Raw genomic sequence first — 15,176 nt, 5'->3', positions numbered from 1 at the left:
GAATTGGGCTCCAGATATGTAAACCCGCCTACAATGAATTTACTAGTTAATGAATAAATATTTCCAACAAAAACAATTATTGATCATTATAGTTTGGGACAGGACGTTTCAATCACGAATTGGTAAAGGTCTAAAAAAAGAAAACAAAAACTCAAAAGCAGAAATGTCACAAGGACTCCTGAGGTGCAACCACCACTTAGAAGAGAGAACATCAGGATTCAGGAAAGAGCTGGAAGTCAAGGTGCAGGCCAGAATAATTACATGTTTTAATAATTGTCCCTCCCTGCTCCCTTGAGACTGTAAACTTGTTGTGGGTAGGGAACAGGTCTGCCAACTCTGTTATACTGTACTTTCCCAGGTACTTAGTACAGTGCTCTGTACAGTAAATAAATACCACTGATTGATTGCTCTGAAGAGGAAGACAGGCTACCCTGTGGCCTTCCCTTATAATGCTGAACCTCAGCTTGCTAGCTTCTCCTGCTCTTAATGTAACTACAAACAGTGTTTGTCCCCTGCCTTTTTATTTTTAAAGATTCGCCAATTGTTGGCTATGAGACTGGTGGAATGAATAATAATCATAATTATTATAATTGTAATGGTATTTGTTAAGCGCTTACCATGTGCCAAGCACTGTTCTAAGTGCTAGGGTAAACACAAGGTAATCAGGTTGTCCCACGTGGGGCTCACAGTCTTAATCCCCATTTTACAGACGAGGTCACCGGCCCAGAGAAGTTAAGTGACTTGCCCAAAGTCACACAGCTGACAAGTGGCAGAGCTAGGATTAGAACCCATGACCTCTGACTCCCAAGCCCGTGCTCTTTCCACTAAACCACACTGCTTCTCAATGAAGTCCTCTAAAACTGTAAGCTCACTGTAGGCAGGGAATGTGTCTACCAACTCTGTTGCATTGTACTCTCTCAAGGGCTCAGTACAGGGTCTGCATATGGTAAGAGTTCAATAAATACCATTGATTCATTGATTAATGAAGTTGGGAGGAGGGGAGAAATGTGTACTATTTCTCAGTAATTTTAATTTTAGAGAGCAAAGTTGGAAGACTCTGAGCAGGCTGTTTGATGGTTGAGGTAGAATAGCATCCTATCTCCTGGTGGATAATAATAATAATAATAATAATGATGGCATTTATTAAGTGCTTACTATGTGCAAAGCACTGTTCTAAGCGCTGGGGAGGTTACAAGGCAATCAGGTTGCCCCACGGGGGGCTCACAGTCTTCATCCCCATTTTACAGATGAGGTAACTGAGGCACAGAGAAGTGAAGTGACTTGCCCAAAGTCACACAGCTGACAACTGGCAGAGCCGGGATTTGAACCCATGACCTCTGACTCCAAAGCCCGGGCTCTTTCCACTGAGCCATGCTGCTTCTCTGTGATGTACGTCAGCTCTTCTCCTCCAGTCTAGCTGAGCACCTACTGCTTCATCTCCTCAACCTATCAACCTAGTCAACCTATCGTTGGTATTTACTGATCCCTTACTTTTGCAGATCACAGCTCTAAGTGCTTAGGAGAGTATAATACAGTTCACAGACATGATCCCTGCTCTGAAAGGAGCTTCTGGGAGTGTCATATGGGGAAAGAAAACCCTGAAAACCACTAATATCTTGCCAATTTCCCCTGGTTTTTGGTGTGCCCCCAACCAGTGCGATCAGAGGATTTAATGAGAGACTTCTCATTGCATAAAATCGAAGTAAAGTAGTCACAGAGAGGTACAAGGAAGGGATCAGCCCTCCTGAAGGAGAGATTATCTTAAAATTGTACAGATTTTTTAAAAATGCATCTGCATCAATGCACTAATGAAGTCAGCACCGCCGTTCTTCCTCTCTCAAATGCCCATAACTTTGGTATTATCTTCGACTCATCTCGCTTATTCAACCCACATATTCAATCTGTCACTAAATCCCGTCAGTTCCACCTTCACAATATTGCGAATCCTCCTTTCCTCCCCATTCAAACGGTTACCACGCTAATTCACACACTTATCCTAACCCACCTTGATGATATCTCTCTCCTCTCTCTCTCCCATCCATACTTCACTCTGCTGCTCAGATCATCTTTCTACAAAAACATCCATTCCATGTTTCTCCATTCCTCAAGGAACCTCCAGTGGTTGCCCATCTACCTCTACGTGAAACAGAAAATTACTTTCTACTGCCTTTAAAACACTCAATCACCTTGCCCCCTCCTACCTTACCTCGTAGCTCTACTACCATAAGCCAACCTACACAATGCACTCCTCTAATAATAATAATGATGATGCCAACCTACTTACTGTATCTAATAATAATAATTATGGTATTTGTTAAGCGGTTTCTATGTGCAAAGCACTGTTCTAAGCACTGGGCATCTCAATCTCATCTATTTCACCACCCGCCTCTCACCCACATCCTGCCTCTAGCCTGGAACAATCTTCTTATCTGACAGATGATCACTCCCCCCACCTTCAAAGCCTTATTGAAAGCACTTCCCCTGCAAGAGGCCTTCCCTAAACCCTCATTTCCTCTCCTCCCATTCCCTTCTGCAAGGCCCTTGCACTTGAATTTGCTCTATTACTCACCCCTCCCTCAGTCCCACAGCACATATATACATAATCATCATTTGTTCATTTATATTAATATCTGTCTTCCCCTCTAGACCTTAAGGGAACATGTCTACTGTTATATTTTACTCTCCCAAGCACTTAATACAATGCTCTGCACACTCAATATAGTACTCAATCTAACTTATTAATAAATTCATTCAAATTTATCAAATATGATTGATAGTAAGCACTTAGCAGATACCATTTAAAAATGACCTTTCTCTCCTGAAAGACTTTGAAAGTCCTTAAAAGTTTGAGGAAATAAAAAAACTCGGAGAATTTTGGGGCCCCTTAATAGCTTTTCAAGTGTCATTTCCAGAGAGCAGAAATCAAACTATTTTTCAATCTTAAAGCTAAGGCACTAACTAGATCTTCTTCTGCATTTCGAGCTTGACTTTCTTGAATTCATTCCCCTAGTTGCCGTTCCCCTGGTCTGGTTTTCCTTTACCACTGACAAATCTGTTTGACCATCCTCTGAAAACTTTTGAAAATCCCACCTCTTTCAGGAAGTCTTCCCCCCCATAATTCAAAACCCACTGGTGGCAACAACCCAACAACCATCCTTAGCACCTACATACACATGTATATTACTTATTCTGCTATTTCATTCTGATACAGGTGGCCAATTTCACGTTAAATCCTTGTACTTATGTTGCACTACTTGTAATCGATCGATGTTATTAAGCGCTTACTATGTGTAGAACACTGGACTAAGCACTTGAAATAGTACAACTGAGTTGGCAGACACATTCCCTGGCCACACCAAGTTCATAAAACAATGTTTCCTCCGTTTCCCAGCATTGGATCAGGGCATTCTTCTAAGGCGATTTCCTTAGGCAGGTCCCTTAACTTTCTTGTGCCTCAGTTTCCTCCTCTGTAAAAAATGGGGATCAAGACTGTGACCCCCATGTGGGACATGGACTGTGCCAAACCTGAAGAACTCGTAACTACCCCAGCACTTAGTATAGTGCCTGGCACATAGTAAGCGCTTAACGGATATCATAAAAAGGGGGCAGGAGAGAGGTAATGTGTTTTTCACTTCTGTTGTCTTCCCTCAATGGCATAGTTCAGGGCTGTGATCTGGGGCCACGTTGAAAAATACCACTGGTGGCACTCACCCCCAATGATCTGGCCTCCTATTTCATTAGTAAAATTAACTCCATCAGGTCTGAGCTCCCCAAAGTCACCCCTCCCCCTTCTCCATCCCCCCTGCTCTCAACCCTCTGCACTACTCTCCCATCCTTCCCAGTAGTATCTTCAGATGAAATCTCCTCCCTCCTCTCAAGTGCTGCTCCATCCACCTGTGCTTCAGACCCCATTCCCTTATGAGATCTCTCGCCCCTTCCCTCCTCCCTTCCTTAATTTCCATCTTCAACTGCTCACTCTCCACTGGTTCCTTTCCCTCTGCCTTCAAACATGCCCACGTCTCCCCCATCCTAAAAAAACCCTCGCTTGACCCCACCTCCCCTTCTAGTTATCGCCCTATCTCCCTCCTACCCTTCCTGTCCAAACTCCTAGAACGAGTCGTCTACACTCGCTGCCTCGAATTCCTCAACGCCAACTCTCTCCTCGACCCCCTCCAATCTGGGTTCCGTCCCCTACACTCCACCGAAACTGCCCTCTCAAAGGTCACCAATGACCTCCTTCTTGCCAAATCCAATAGCTCCTACTCTATCCTAATCCTCCTCCACCACTCAGCTGCCTTTGAAACTGTGGACCACCCCCTTCTCCTCAACACGCTCTCCAACCTTGGCTTCACAGACTCCGTCCTTTCCTGGTTCTCCTCTTATCTCTCCGGCCATTCATTCTCAGTCTCGTTTGCGGGCTCCTCCTCCCCCTCCCATCCCCTTACTGTAGGGGTTCCTCAAGGGTCAGTTCTTGGTCCCCTTCTGTTCTCTATCTACACTCACTCCCTCAGTAAGCTCATTTGCTCCCACGGCTTCAACTATCACCTCTACGCTGATGACACCCAAATCTACATCTCCGCCCCCGCACTCTCCCTCCTTCCAGGCTCGTATCTCCTCCTGACTTCGGGATCTCTCCATCTGGATGTCTGCCCGCCACCTAAAACTCAATATGTCCAAGACTGAACTCCTTATCTTCCCTCCCAAACCCTGCTCTCTCCCTGACTTTCCTGTCACTGTTGATGGCACTACCCTCCTTCCCGTCTAATAAGCCCGCAACCTTGGTATCATCCTCGACTCTGCTCTCTCGTTCACCGCACACATCCAATCCGTCACCAAAACCTGCCGGTCTCACCTCCGCAACATCGCCAAGATCCGCCCTTTCCTCTCCATCCAAACCACTACCGTTCTGGTTCAATCTCTCATCCTATCTCGACTGGATTACTGCATCGGCCTCCTCTCTGATCTCCCATCCTCCTGTCTCTCCCCACTTCAGTCAATACTTCATTCTGCTGCCCAGATCTTTGTGCAGAAATGCTCTGAGCATGTTACTCCCTTCCTCAAAAATCTCCAGTGGCTACCAATCAATCTGTGCATCAGGCAGAAACTCCTCACCCTCGGCTTCAAGGCTGTCCATCACCTCGCCCCCTCCTACCTCACCTCCCTTCTCTCCTTCTCCAGCCCAGCCCGCACCCTCCGCTCCTCTGCCGCTAAACTCATCACCGTACCTCGTTCTCACCCGTCCCGCCGTCGACCCCCGGCCCACGTCATCCCCCTGGCCTTCAATGCCCTCCCTCCCCACATCCGCCAAGCCGGCTCTCTTCCTCCCTTCAAAGCCCTACTGAGAGCTCACCTCCTCCAGGAGGCCTTCCCACACTGAGCCCCCTTTTTCTTCTCCTCCTCCCCATCCCCCCGGCCCTGCCTCCTTCCCCTCCCCGCAGAACTTGTATATATTTGTACAGATCTATCACTATTTTCCCTATACATATTTACCATTCTATTTATTTTGTTAATGATGTGCATATAACTTTGATACTATTTATTCTGACGGTTTTGACACCCATCTACATGTTTTGTTTTGTTGTCTGTCGCCGCCTTCTAGCCTGTGAGCCCGTTGTTGGGTAGGGACTGTCTTTATCCATTGCTGATTTGTACTTCCCAAGCGCTTAGTCCAGTGCTCTGCACACAATAAGCGCTCAATAAATACGATTGAATGAATGATTCAATGCATGAATGGTATTTGTTCAGCGCTGTGTGGCTCAGTAGTAAGAGGATGGGCTTTGGAGTCCGAGGTCATAGGTTCAAATCCCGGCTCTGCCAATTGTCAGCTGTGTGGCTTTGGGCAAGTCACTTCACTTTGGAGAAGCAGCATGGCTCGGTGGAAAGAGCACGGGCTTTAGAGTCAGAGGTCATGGGTTCAAATCCTGGCTCTGCCAACAGTCAGCTGTGTGACTTTGGGGAGTCATTTAACTTCTCTGGGCTCAGTTCCCTCAACTGTAAAATGGGGGTTAAAACTGTGAGCCCCCCATGGGACAACCTGATCACCTTGTAACCTCCCCAGCACTTAGAACAGTGCTTTGCATATAGTAAGCACTTAATAAATGCTATTATTATTATTGTTCTCTGGGCCTCAGTGACCTCATCTGTAAAATGGGGGTTAAAACTGCGAGCCCCCCATAGGAGAACCTGATCACCTTGTAACCTCCCCAGCACTTAGAAAAGTGCTTTGCACATAGTAAGCGCTTAATAAATGCTATTATTATTATTATTATTCTCTGGGCCTCAGTGACCTCATCTGTAAAATGGGGGTTAAAACTGTGAGCCCCCCGTGGGACAACCTGATCACCTTGTAACCTTCCCAGCGCTTAGAACAGTGCTTTGTACATAGTAAGTGCTTAACAAATGCCATCATTATTATTATTATTATTCTCTGGGCCTCAGTTCCCTCATCTGTAAAATGGGGATGAGGACTGTGAGCCCCCCGTGGGACAACCTGATCACCTGGTAACGTCCCCAGCGCTTAGAACAGTGCTTTGCGCATAGTAAGCTCTTAGTAAATTTATTCATTCAATCGTATTTTTTGAGTGCTTACTATGTGCTGAGCACTGTACTAAGCGCTTGGGAAGTACAAGTTGGCAACATATAGAGACGGCCCCTACCCAACAGCGGGCTCACAGTCTAGAAGGGGGAGACAGACAACAGAACAAAACAAAATAAAATAAATAGAATAGGTACAAGTAAAATGAATAGAGTAATAAATACGTACAAATATATATACATATTCATTCATTCAATCGTATTTATTGGGCGCTTACTGTTTGCAGAGCAGTGTACTAAGCGCTTGGGAAGTACAAATTTGCAACATATAGAGACAGTCCCCACCCAACAGCGGGATCACAGTCCAGAAGGGGGAGACAGGGAACAAAACATATAAACCAAATAAATAGAATAAATATGTACAAGTATAATAGAGTAATAAATCTGTACAAATATATACACAGGTGCTGTGGGGAGGGGAAGGAGGTAGGGCAGGGGGGAGGGGGAAGAGCGGGAGAGGAAGGGGGGGACTCAGTGTGGGAAGGCCTCCTGGAGGAGGTGAGCTTTCTGTAGGGCTTTGAAGGGAGGAAGAGAGCTAGCTTGGTGGATGGGCAGAGGGAGGGCATTCCAGGCCAGGGGGAGGACGTGGGCCGGGGGTCGACAGCGGGACAGGAAAATTCATTCATTCATTCAATCGTACTTATTGAGCGCTTCCTGTGTGCAGAGCACTGTACTAAGCGCTTGGGAAGTACAAGTTGGCAACATATAGAGACGGTCCCTACCCAACAGTGGGCTCACAGTCTAGAAATGTCATCATTATTATCATTATTATTATTATTACAAAGTTGTTGGGTAGTGACTGTCTCTAGATGTTGTCAACTTGTACTTCCCAAGCACTTAGTCATCATCATCACCATCAATCGTATTTATTGAGCACTTACTGTGTGCAGAGCACTGTACTAAGCGCTTGGGAAGTACAAGTTGGCAACATACAGAGACAGTTCCTACCCAACAGTGGGCTCACAGTCTAGAAATGCCATCATTATTATCATTATTATGATTATTACAAAGTTGTTGGGTAGGGACTGTCTCTAGATGTTGTCAACTTGTACTTCCCAAGCACTTAGTCCAGTGCTCTGCACACAGTAAGCGCTCAATAAATACAACTGAATGAATGTTGGGTAAGGACCGTCTCTAGATGTTGCCAACTTGTCCTTCCCAAGCACTTAGCCCAGTGCTCTGCGCACAGTAAGCACTCAATAAATACGATTGAATGAACGAATGAATGTTGGATAGGGACCGTCTCTAGATGTTGCCAACTTGTAATAATAATGATGGCATTTATTAAGCGCTTACTATGTGCCAAGCACTGTTCTAAGCACTGGTGAGGTTACAAGGTGATCAGGTTGCCCCACGTGGGGCTCGCAGTCTTCATCCCCATTTTACAGATGAGGGAACTGAGGCCCAGAGAAGTGAAGTGACTCGCCCAAAGGCACACAGCTGACAATTGGCGGAGCCGGGATTTGAACACATGACCTCTGACTCCAAAGCCCGGGCTCTTTCCACTGAGCCACGCTGCTTCCCAAGCAGGGAACTTGTACTTCCCAAGCGCTTAGTCCAGTGCTCTGCACACAGTAACTGCTCAATAAATACGATTGAATGAATGAATGAATGCTGGGTAGGGACTGTCTCTAGATGTTGCCAACTTGGACTTCCCAAGCGCTTAGTCCAGTGCTCTGCACACAGTAAGCGCTCAATAAATACTATTGAACAAATGAATGAATGTTGGTTAGGGACCGTCTCTAGATGTTGCCAACTTGTACTTCCCAAGCGCTTAGTCCAGTGCTCTGCACACAGTAAGTGCTCAATAAATACGATGGAATGAATGAATTCTATTAATTTTATTTTGTTAATATGTTTTATTTTGTTGTCTGTCTCCCCCTTCTAGCCTGTGAGCCCGCTGTTGGGTAGGGACCGTCTCTAGATGTTGCCGACTTGTCCTTCCCAAGCGTTTAGTCCAGTGCTCTGCACACAGTAAGCGCTCAATAAATACGATTGAATGAATGTTGGGTAGGGACCGTCTCTAGATGTTGCCCAGTTGGACTTCCCAAGCGCTTAATCCAGTGCTCTGCACACAGTAAGCGCTCAATAAATACGATTGGATGAATGAATGAATGTTGGGTGGGGACCGTCTCTAGATGTTGCCAACTTGGACTTCCCAAGCGCTTAGCCCAATCAATCAATCAATCGTATTTATTGAGCGCTTACTGTGTGCAGAGCACTGTACTAAGCGCTTGGGAAGTATAAATTGGCAACATATAGAGACAGTCCCTACCCAACAGTGGGCTCACAGTCTAAAAGGCCAGCGCTCTGCACACAGTAAGCGCTCAATAAATACGATTGAATGAATGAATGTTGGGTAGGGCCCGTCTCTAGATGTTGCCAGCTTGGACTTCCCAAGCGCTTAGTCCAGCGCTCTGCACACAGTAAGCGCTCAATAAATACGACTGAATGAATGAATAAGTGGTGGGTGGGGACCGTCTCTAGATGTTGCCGACTTGTCCTTCCCAAGCGCTTAGTCCAGCGCTCTGCACACAGTAAGCGCTCAATAAATACGATTGAATGAATGAATGAATGTTGGGTGGGGACCGTCTCTAGATGTTGCCCACTTGGACTTCCCAAGCGCTTAGCCCAATCAATCACTCAATCAATCGTATTTATTGAGCGCTTACTGTGTGCAGAGCACTGTACTAAGCGCTTGGGAAATACAAATTGGCAACATATGGAGACAAAATAACATATAGAGACAGTCCCTACCCAACAGTGGGCTCACAGTCTAAAAGGCCAGCGCTCTGCGCACAGTAAGCGCTCAATAAATACGACTGAATGAATGAATGTTGGGTAGGGCCCGTCTCTAGATGTTGCCAGCTTGGACTTCCCAAGCGCTTAGTGCAGCGCTCTGCACGCAGGAAGCGCTCAATAAATACGACTGAATGAATGAATCAATCAATCAATATCATATTTATTGAGCGCTTACTATGTGCAGAGCACTGTACTAAGCGCTTGGGAAGTACAGATTGGCAACACATAGAGACGGTTCCTACCCAACAGCGGGCTCACAGTCTAAAAGGGGGAGACAGAGCACAAAACCAAACATACTAACAAAATAATATAAATAAATAAATAGAGTAATAAATACGTACAAACATATATACAGGTGCTGTGGGGAAGGGAAGGAGGTAAGATGGGGGGATGGAGAGGCGGACGAGGGGGAGAGGAAGGAAGGGGCTCAGCGTGGGAAGGCCTCCTGGAGGAGGTGAGCTCTCAGCAGGGCCTTGAAGGGAGGAAGAGAGCAGGCTTGGAGGATGGGCAGAGGGAGGGCATTCCGGGCCCTCAATAAATGTTGGGTGGGGACCGTCTCTCGATGTTGCCGACTTGTCCTTCCCAAGCGCTTAGTCCAGTGCTCCGCACACAGTAAGCGCTCAATAAATACCACTGAATGAATGAATAAGTGGTGGGTGGGGACCGTCTCTCGATGTTGCCGACTTGTCCTTCCCAAGCGCTTAGTCGAGTGGTCCGCACGCAGGAAGCGCTCGATCAGTACGATGGAATGAATGAGTTACAAGGTGGCGGGCACTGTACTGAGCGCCCAAGCGGGTCCCCCCACGGCGAATATCCCAACGGTCGGTCTGTCGGTGGGTTCGGGTCCCGTGGGGGGGTCCCGCCCCGCGCATCACTCACCTCTCACAGCAGGAGCGGCCACCACAGCGGCCGCCGGGGCAACTAGCTGGACGCCCCCCGCCGCCGCCGCCGCCGCCGCCGCCCCACATTCGAATCAGCGCCGCGCCTTCTGATTGGCCCAGGGGCGCTTGCGTCACGCGGCAGGCCACGCCCCCGGACCGCTCCGGCCCCGCCCTCACGCGGGGCGGGGGAGGGGGGAGGCCGCTCAGCACACAGTAGGCGCTCAATAAATACGACGGAATGAATGAATGAATGAATGAATGAATGAATGAATGAATGGGGGAAGAGAGGGAGAGAGGGAGGCTGTTCTGCACGCTGTAAGCGCTCAGTAAATACGAGTGAATGAATGAATGAGGGGGGGAGAGGGAGGCTGCTCTGCACACAGTAAGTGCTCAATAAATACGAGTGAATGAATGAATGAGGGGGAACGACTGAATGAATGAATGAATGAATGGGGGAAGAGGGGAGAGAGGGAGGCTGTTCTGCAGACAGTAAGCGCTCAGTAAATACGAGTGAATGAATGAATGAATGGGGGAGGGGGGAGAGGGAGGCTGCTCTGCACACAGTAAGCGCTCAATAAGTACGAGTGAATGAATGAATGAGGAGGGAACGACTGAATGAATGAATGAATGAATGGGGGAGGGGGGAGAGGGAGGCTGCTCTGCACGCAGTAAGCGCTCAATAAGTACGAGTGAATGAATGAATGAGGAGGGAACGACTGAATGAATGAATGAATGAATGGGGGAAGAGGGAAGAGAGGGAGAGAGAGAGGGAGGCTGTTCTGCACACTGTAAGCGCTCAGTAAATACGAGTGAATGAATGAATGAATGGGGGAGGGGGGAGAGGGAGGCTGCTGTGCACGCAGTAAGCGCTCAATAAATGCGAGTGAATGAATGAATGAGGAGGGAACGACTGACTGAATGAATGAATGAATGGGGGAAGAGGGAAGAGAGGGAGAGAGGGAGGGAGGCTGTTCCGCACACTGTAAGCGCTCAGTAAATACGAGTGAATGAATGAATGGGGGAGGGGGGAAAGGGAGGCTGCTGTGCAGGCAGTAAGCGCTCAATAAATGCGAGTGAATGAATGAATGGGGGGAAGAGGGGAGAGAGGGAGGCTGCTCTGCACGCAGTAAGCGCTCAATACATACGACTGAATGAATGAATGAATGGGGGGAGAGGGAGGCTGCTCTGCACACCGTAAGCGCTCAATAAATAGGACTGAATGAATGAATGAGGGGGAGGGAGGGGGAGGGAGAGGGGGGGGAGGGGGGAAGAGAGAGGGGGAAAGAGGGAGGCTGCTCTGCACACAGTAAGCGCTCAATAAATACGACTGAATGAATGAATGGATAGTGGATGGGGGGAGAGGGAGGGAGAGAGGGAGGCTGCTCTGCGCACAGTAAGCGCTCAATAAATACGACTGACTGAATGAATGAATGAGGGGGGGAGAGGGAGGCTGCTCTGCACACAGTAAGCGCTCAATAAATAGGACTGAATGAATGAATGGATGGGGAGGGGGGAGAGGGAGGCTGCTCTGCACACAGTAAGCGCTCAATAAATACGACTGAATGAATGAATGGATGGGGGAGGGGGGAGAGGGAGGCTGCTCTGCACACAGTAAGCGCTCAATAAATACGACTGAATGAATGAATGGATGAGGGGGAGAGGGAGGGGAGAGAGGGAGGCTGCTCTGCACGCAGTGAGCGCTCAATAAATAGGACTGAATGAATGAATGGGGGAGAGGGAGGCTGCTCTGCACACAGTAAGCGCTCAATAAATAGGACTGAATGAATGAATGGATGGGGGAGAGAGAGGGAGGGAGGGGGGGAGAGGGAGGGAGGGAGGCTGCTCTGCACACAGTAAGCGCTCAATAAATGCGACTGAATTAATGAATGGATGAGGGGGGGAGAGGGAGAGAGGGAGGCTGCTCTGCGCACAGGAAGCGCTCAATAAATACAACTGAATAAATGAATGAATGAGGGGGGTGAAGAGGGAGAGAGAGAGAGGGAGGCTGCTCTGCACACAGTAAGCGCTCAATAAATACGACTGAATGAATGAATGAGGGGGAGGGAGAGGAGGGAGGGGGGAAGAGAGGGGGAAAGAGGGAGGCTGCTCTGCACACAGTAAGCCCTCAATAAATACGACTGAATGAATGAATGGATAGTGGATGGGGGGAGAGGGAGGGAGAGAGGGAGGCTGCTCTGCACACAGTAAGCGCTCAATAAATACGACTGAATGAATGAATGGATGGGGGAGGGGGGGAGAGGGAGGGGGGAGAGGGAGGCTGCTCTGCACACAGTAAGCGCTCAATAAATACGACTGAATTAATGAATGAATAAGGGGGGAGGGGGGAGAGGGAGGCTGCTCTGCACACAGTAAGCGCTCAATAAATACGACTGAATGAATGAATGAATGGGGGAGAGGGAGGCTGCTCTGCACACAGTAAGCGCTCAATAAATACGACTGAATGAATGAATGAGGGGGGGAAGAGGGGGAGGGAGGGGGGGAAGAGAGAGGGGGAAAGAGGGAGGCTGCTCTGCACACAGTAAGCGCTCAATAAATACGACTGAATGAATGAATGGATGGGGGGAGAGGGAGAGAGGGAGGGAAGCTGCTCTGCACACAGTCAGCGCTCAATAAATAGGAGTGAATTAATGAATGGGGGGAAGAGGGAGAGGGGGAGAGAGAGAGGGAGGGAGAGGGAGGGGGAAGAGGGAGAGAGAGGGAGGCTGCTCTGCGCACAGTAAGCGCTCCATAAGTACGACTGAGTGAATGAATGAATGAATGAATGAATGAATGAATGAATGAATGAATGAGGGGAGAGGGAGGAAGAGGGAGTGGGGGAGAGGGAGAGAGATTGAGAGAGAGAGGGAGAGGGCAGAGAGAGGGAGGGAGGCTGCTCCGCACACAGTAAGCGCTCAATAAATACGAGTGAATGAATGAATGAGGGGGAGAGAGGGAGAGAGGTAGGGGGAGAAGCAGCGTGGCTCAGTGGAAAGAGCCCGGGCTTTGGAGTCAGAGGTCATGGGTTCAAATACCGGCTCCGCCAATTGACAGCTGTGTGACTTTGGGCAAGCCGCTTCACTTCTCTAGGCCTCAGTTACCTCATCTGTCAAATGGGGATGAAAACTGGGAGCCCCCCGTGGGACAACCTGATCACCTTGTAACCTTCCCAGCACTTAGAACCGTGCTTGGCACATAGTAAGCACTTAATAAATGCCATCGTTATTATTATTTAAGGGGGGGAAGAGGGAGGGAGAGGGAGCGGGGGAGGGGGAAGAGGTAGAGATAGGGGGAGGGGGAAGAGGTAGAGATAGGGGGAGGAGGGAGAGAGGGAGGGAGGGGGGAAAGAGGGAGGGGGGGAGAGAAACTGAGGGAACTGAGGCCCAGAGAAGTTGTAACTTGTCCAAAGTCACACAGCTGACAATTGGCAGAGCGGAGATTTGAACCCATGACCTCTGACACTATGTGCCAAGCACTGTTCTAAGCCCTGGGGGAGAGACAAGGTAATCAGGTTGTCCCACGTGGGACTCACAGTCTTCATCCCCATTTTACAGATGAGGGAACTGAGGCCCGGAGAAGTGAAGTGGCTTTCCCAAGGTCACACAGCAGACAAGTGGCAGGGTCGGGATTTGAACTCACATCCTCTGGCTCCCAAACCCAGGCTCTTTCCACTAAGCCACACTGCTTCCCGATGAAGACTGTAGGCCCCATGTCAGACAACCCGATTACCTTGTATCCACCCCAGCTCTTGGAACAGTGCTTGTCACATAGTCAGTGCTTAACAAATACCATAATTATTTACTCAATCGTATTTATGGAGTGCTTACTATGTGCAGAACACTGTACTAAGCCCTAGGCCTAGTCCCATTCATTCATTCAATCGTGTTTATTGAGCGCTTACTGTGTGCAGAGCACTGTACTAACCGCTTGGGAAGTACAAGTTGGCAACATATAGAGATGGTCCCTACCCAACAACAGGCTCACGGTCTAGAAGGGGGAGACGGACAACAAAATAAAACATATTAACAAAATAAAATAAATAGAATAAATATGTACAAGTAAAATAAATAGAGTAATAAATATGTACAAACATATATACATACATACGTATGTATATACAGGTGCTGTGGGGAGGGGAAGGAGGTAAGGCGGGAGGATGGGGAAGGGGACAAGGTGATCAGGTATTCATTCATTCAATCGTATTTATTGAGCGCTTACTGTGTGCAGAGCACTGAACTAAGTGCTTGGGAAGTCCAAGTTGGCAACGTATAGAGACGGTCCCTACCCAACAGCAGGCTCACGGTCTAGAAGGGGGAGACGGACAACAAAATAAAACATGTTAACAAAATAAAATAAATAGAATAAAGATGTACAAGTAAAATAAATAGAGTAATAAATATGTACAAACATATACATATATACAGGTGCCGTGGGGAGGGGAAGGAGGTAAGGCAGGGGGGATGGGGAGGGGGACAAGTGATCAGGTAGTCATTCATTCATTCAATCGTATTTATTGAGTGCTTACTGTGTGCAGAGCACTGAGCTAAGCGCTTGGGAAGTCCAAGTTGGCAACATCTAGAGACGGTCCCTACCCAACAGCGGGCTCACAGTCAAGAAGGGGGAGACAGACAATAAAATAAAACATATTAACACAATAAAATAAATAGAATAAAGATGTACAAGTAAAATAGAGTAATAAATATGTATAAACATATATATATATATATATATGTATATATACAGGTGCTGTGGGGAGGGGAAGGAGGTAAGGCAGGGGGGATGGGGAGGGGGACAAGATGATCAGGTAGTCATTCATTCATTCAATCATATTTATTGAGTGCTTACTGTGTGCAGAGTGCTGGGCTAAGCGCTTGGGAAGTCCAAGTTGGCAACATCTAGAGA

The sequence above is a fragment of the Tachyglossus aculeatus genome, chromosome 4 (assembly GCF_015852505.1).
Source record: "Tachyglossus aculeatus isolate mTacAcu1 chromosome 4, mTacAcu1.pri, whole genome shotgun sequence".
Classification (NCBI taxonomy): domain Eukaryota; kingdom Metazoa; phylum Chordata; class Mammalia; order Monotremata; family Tachyglossidae; genus Tachyglossus; species Tachyglossus aculeatus.
Note: the sequence above shows the minus strand (reverse complement) of the source record.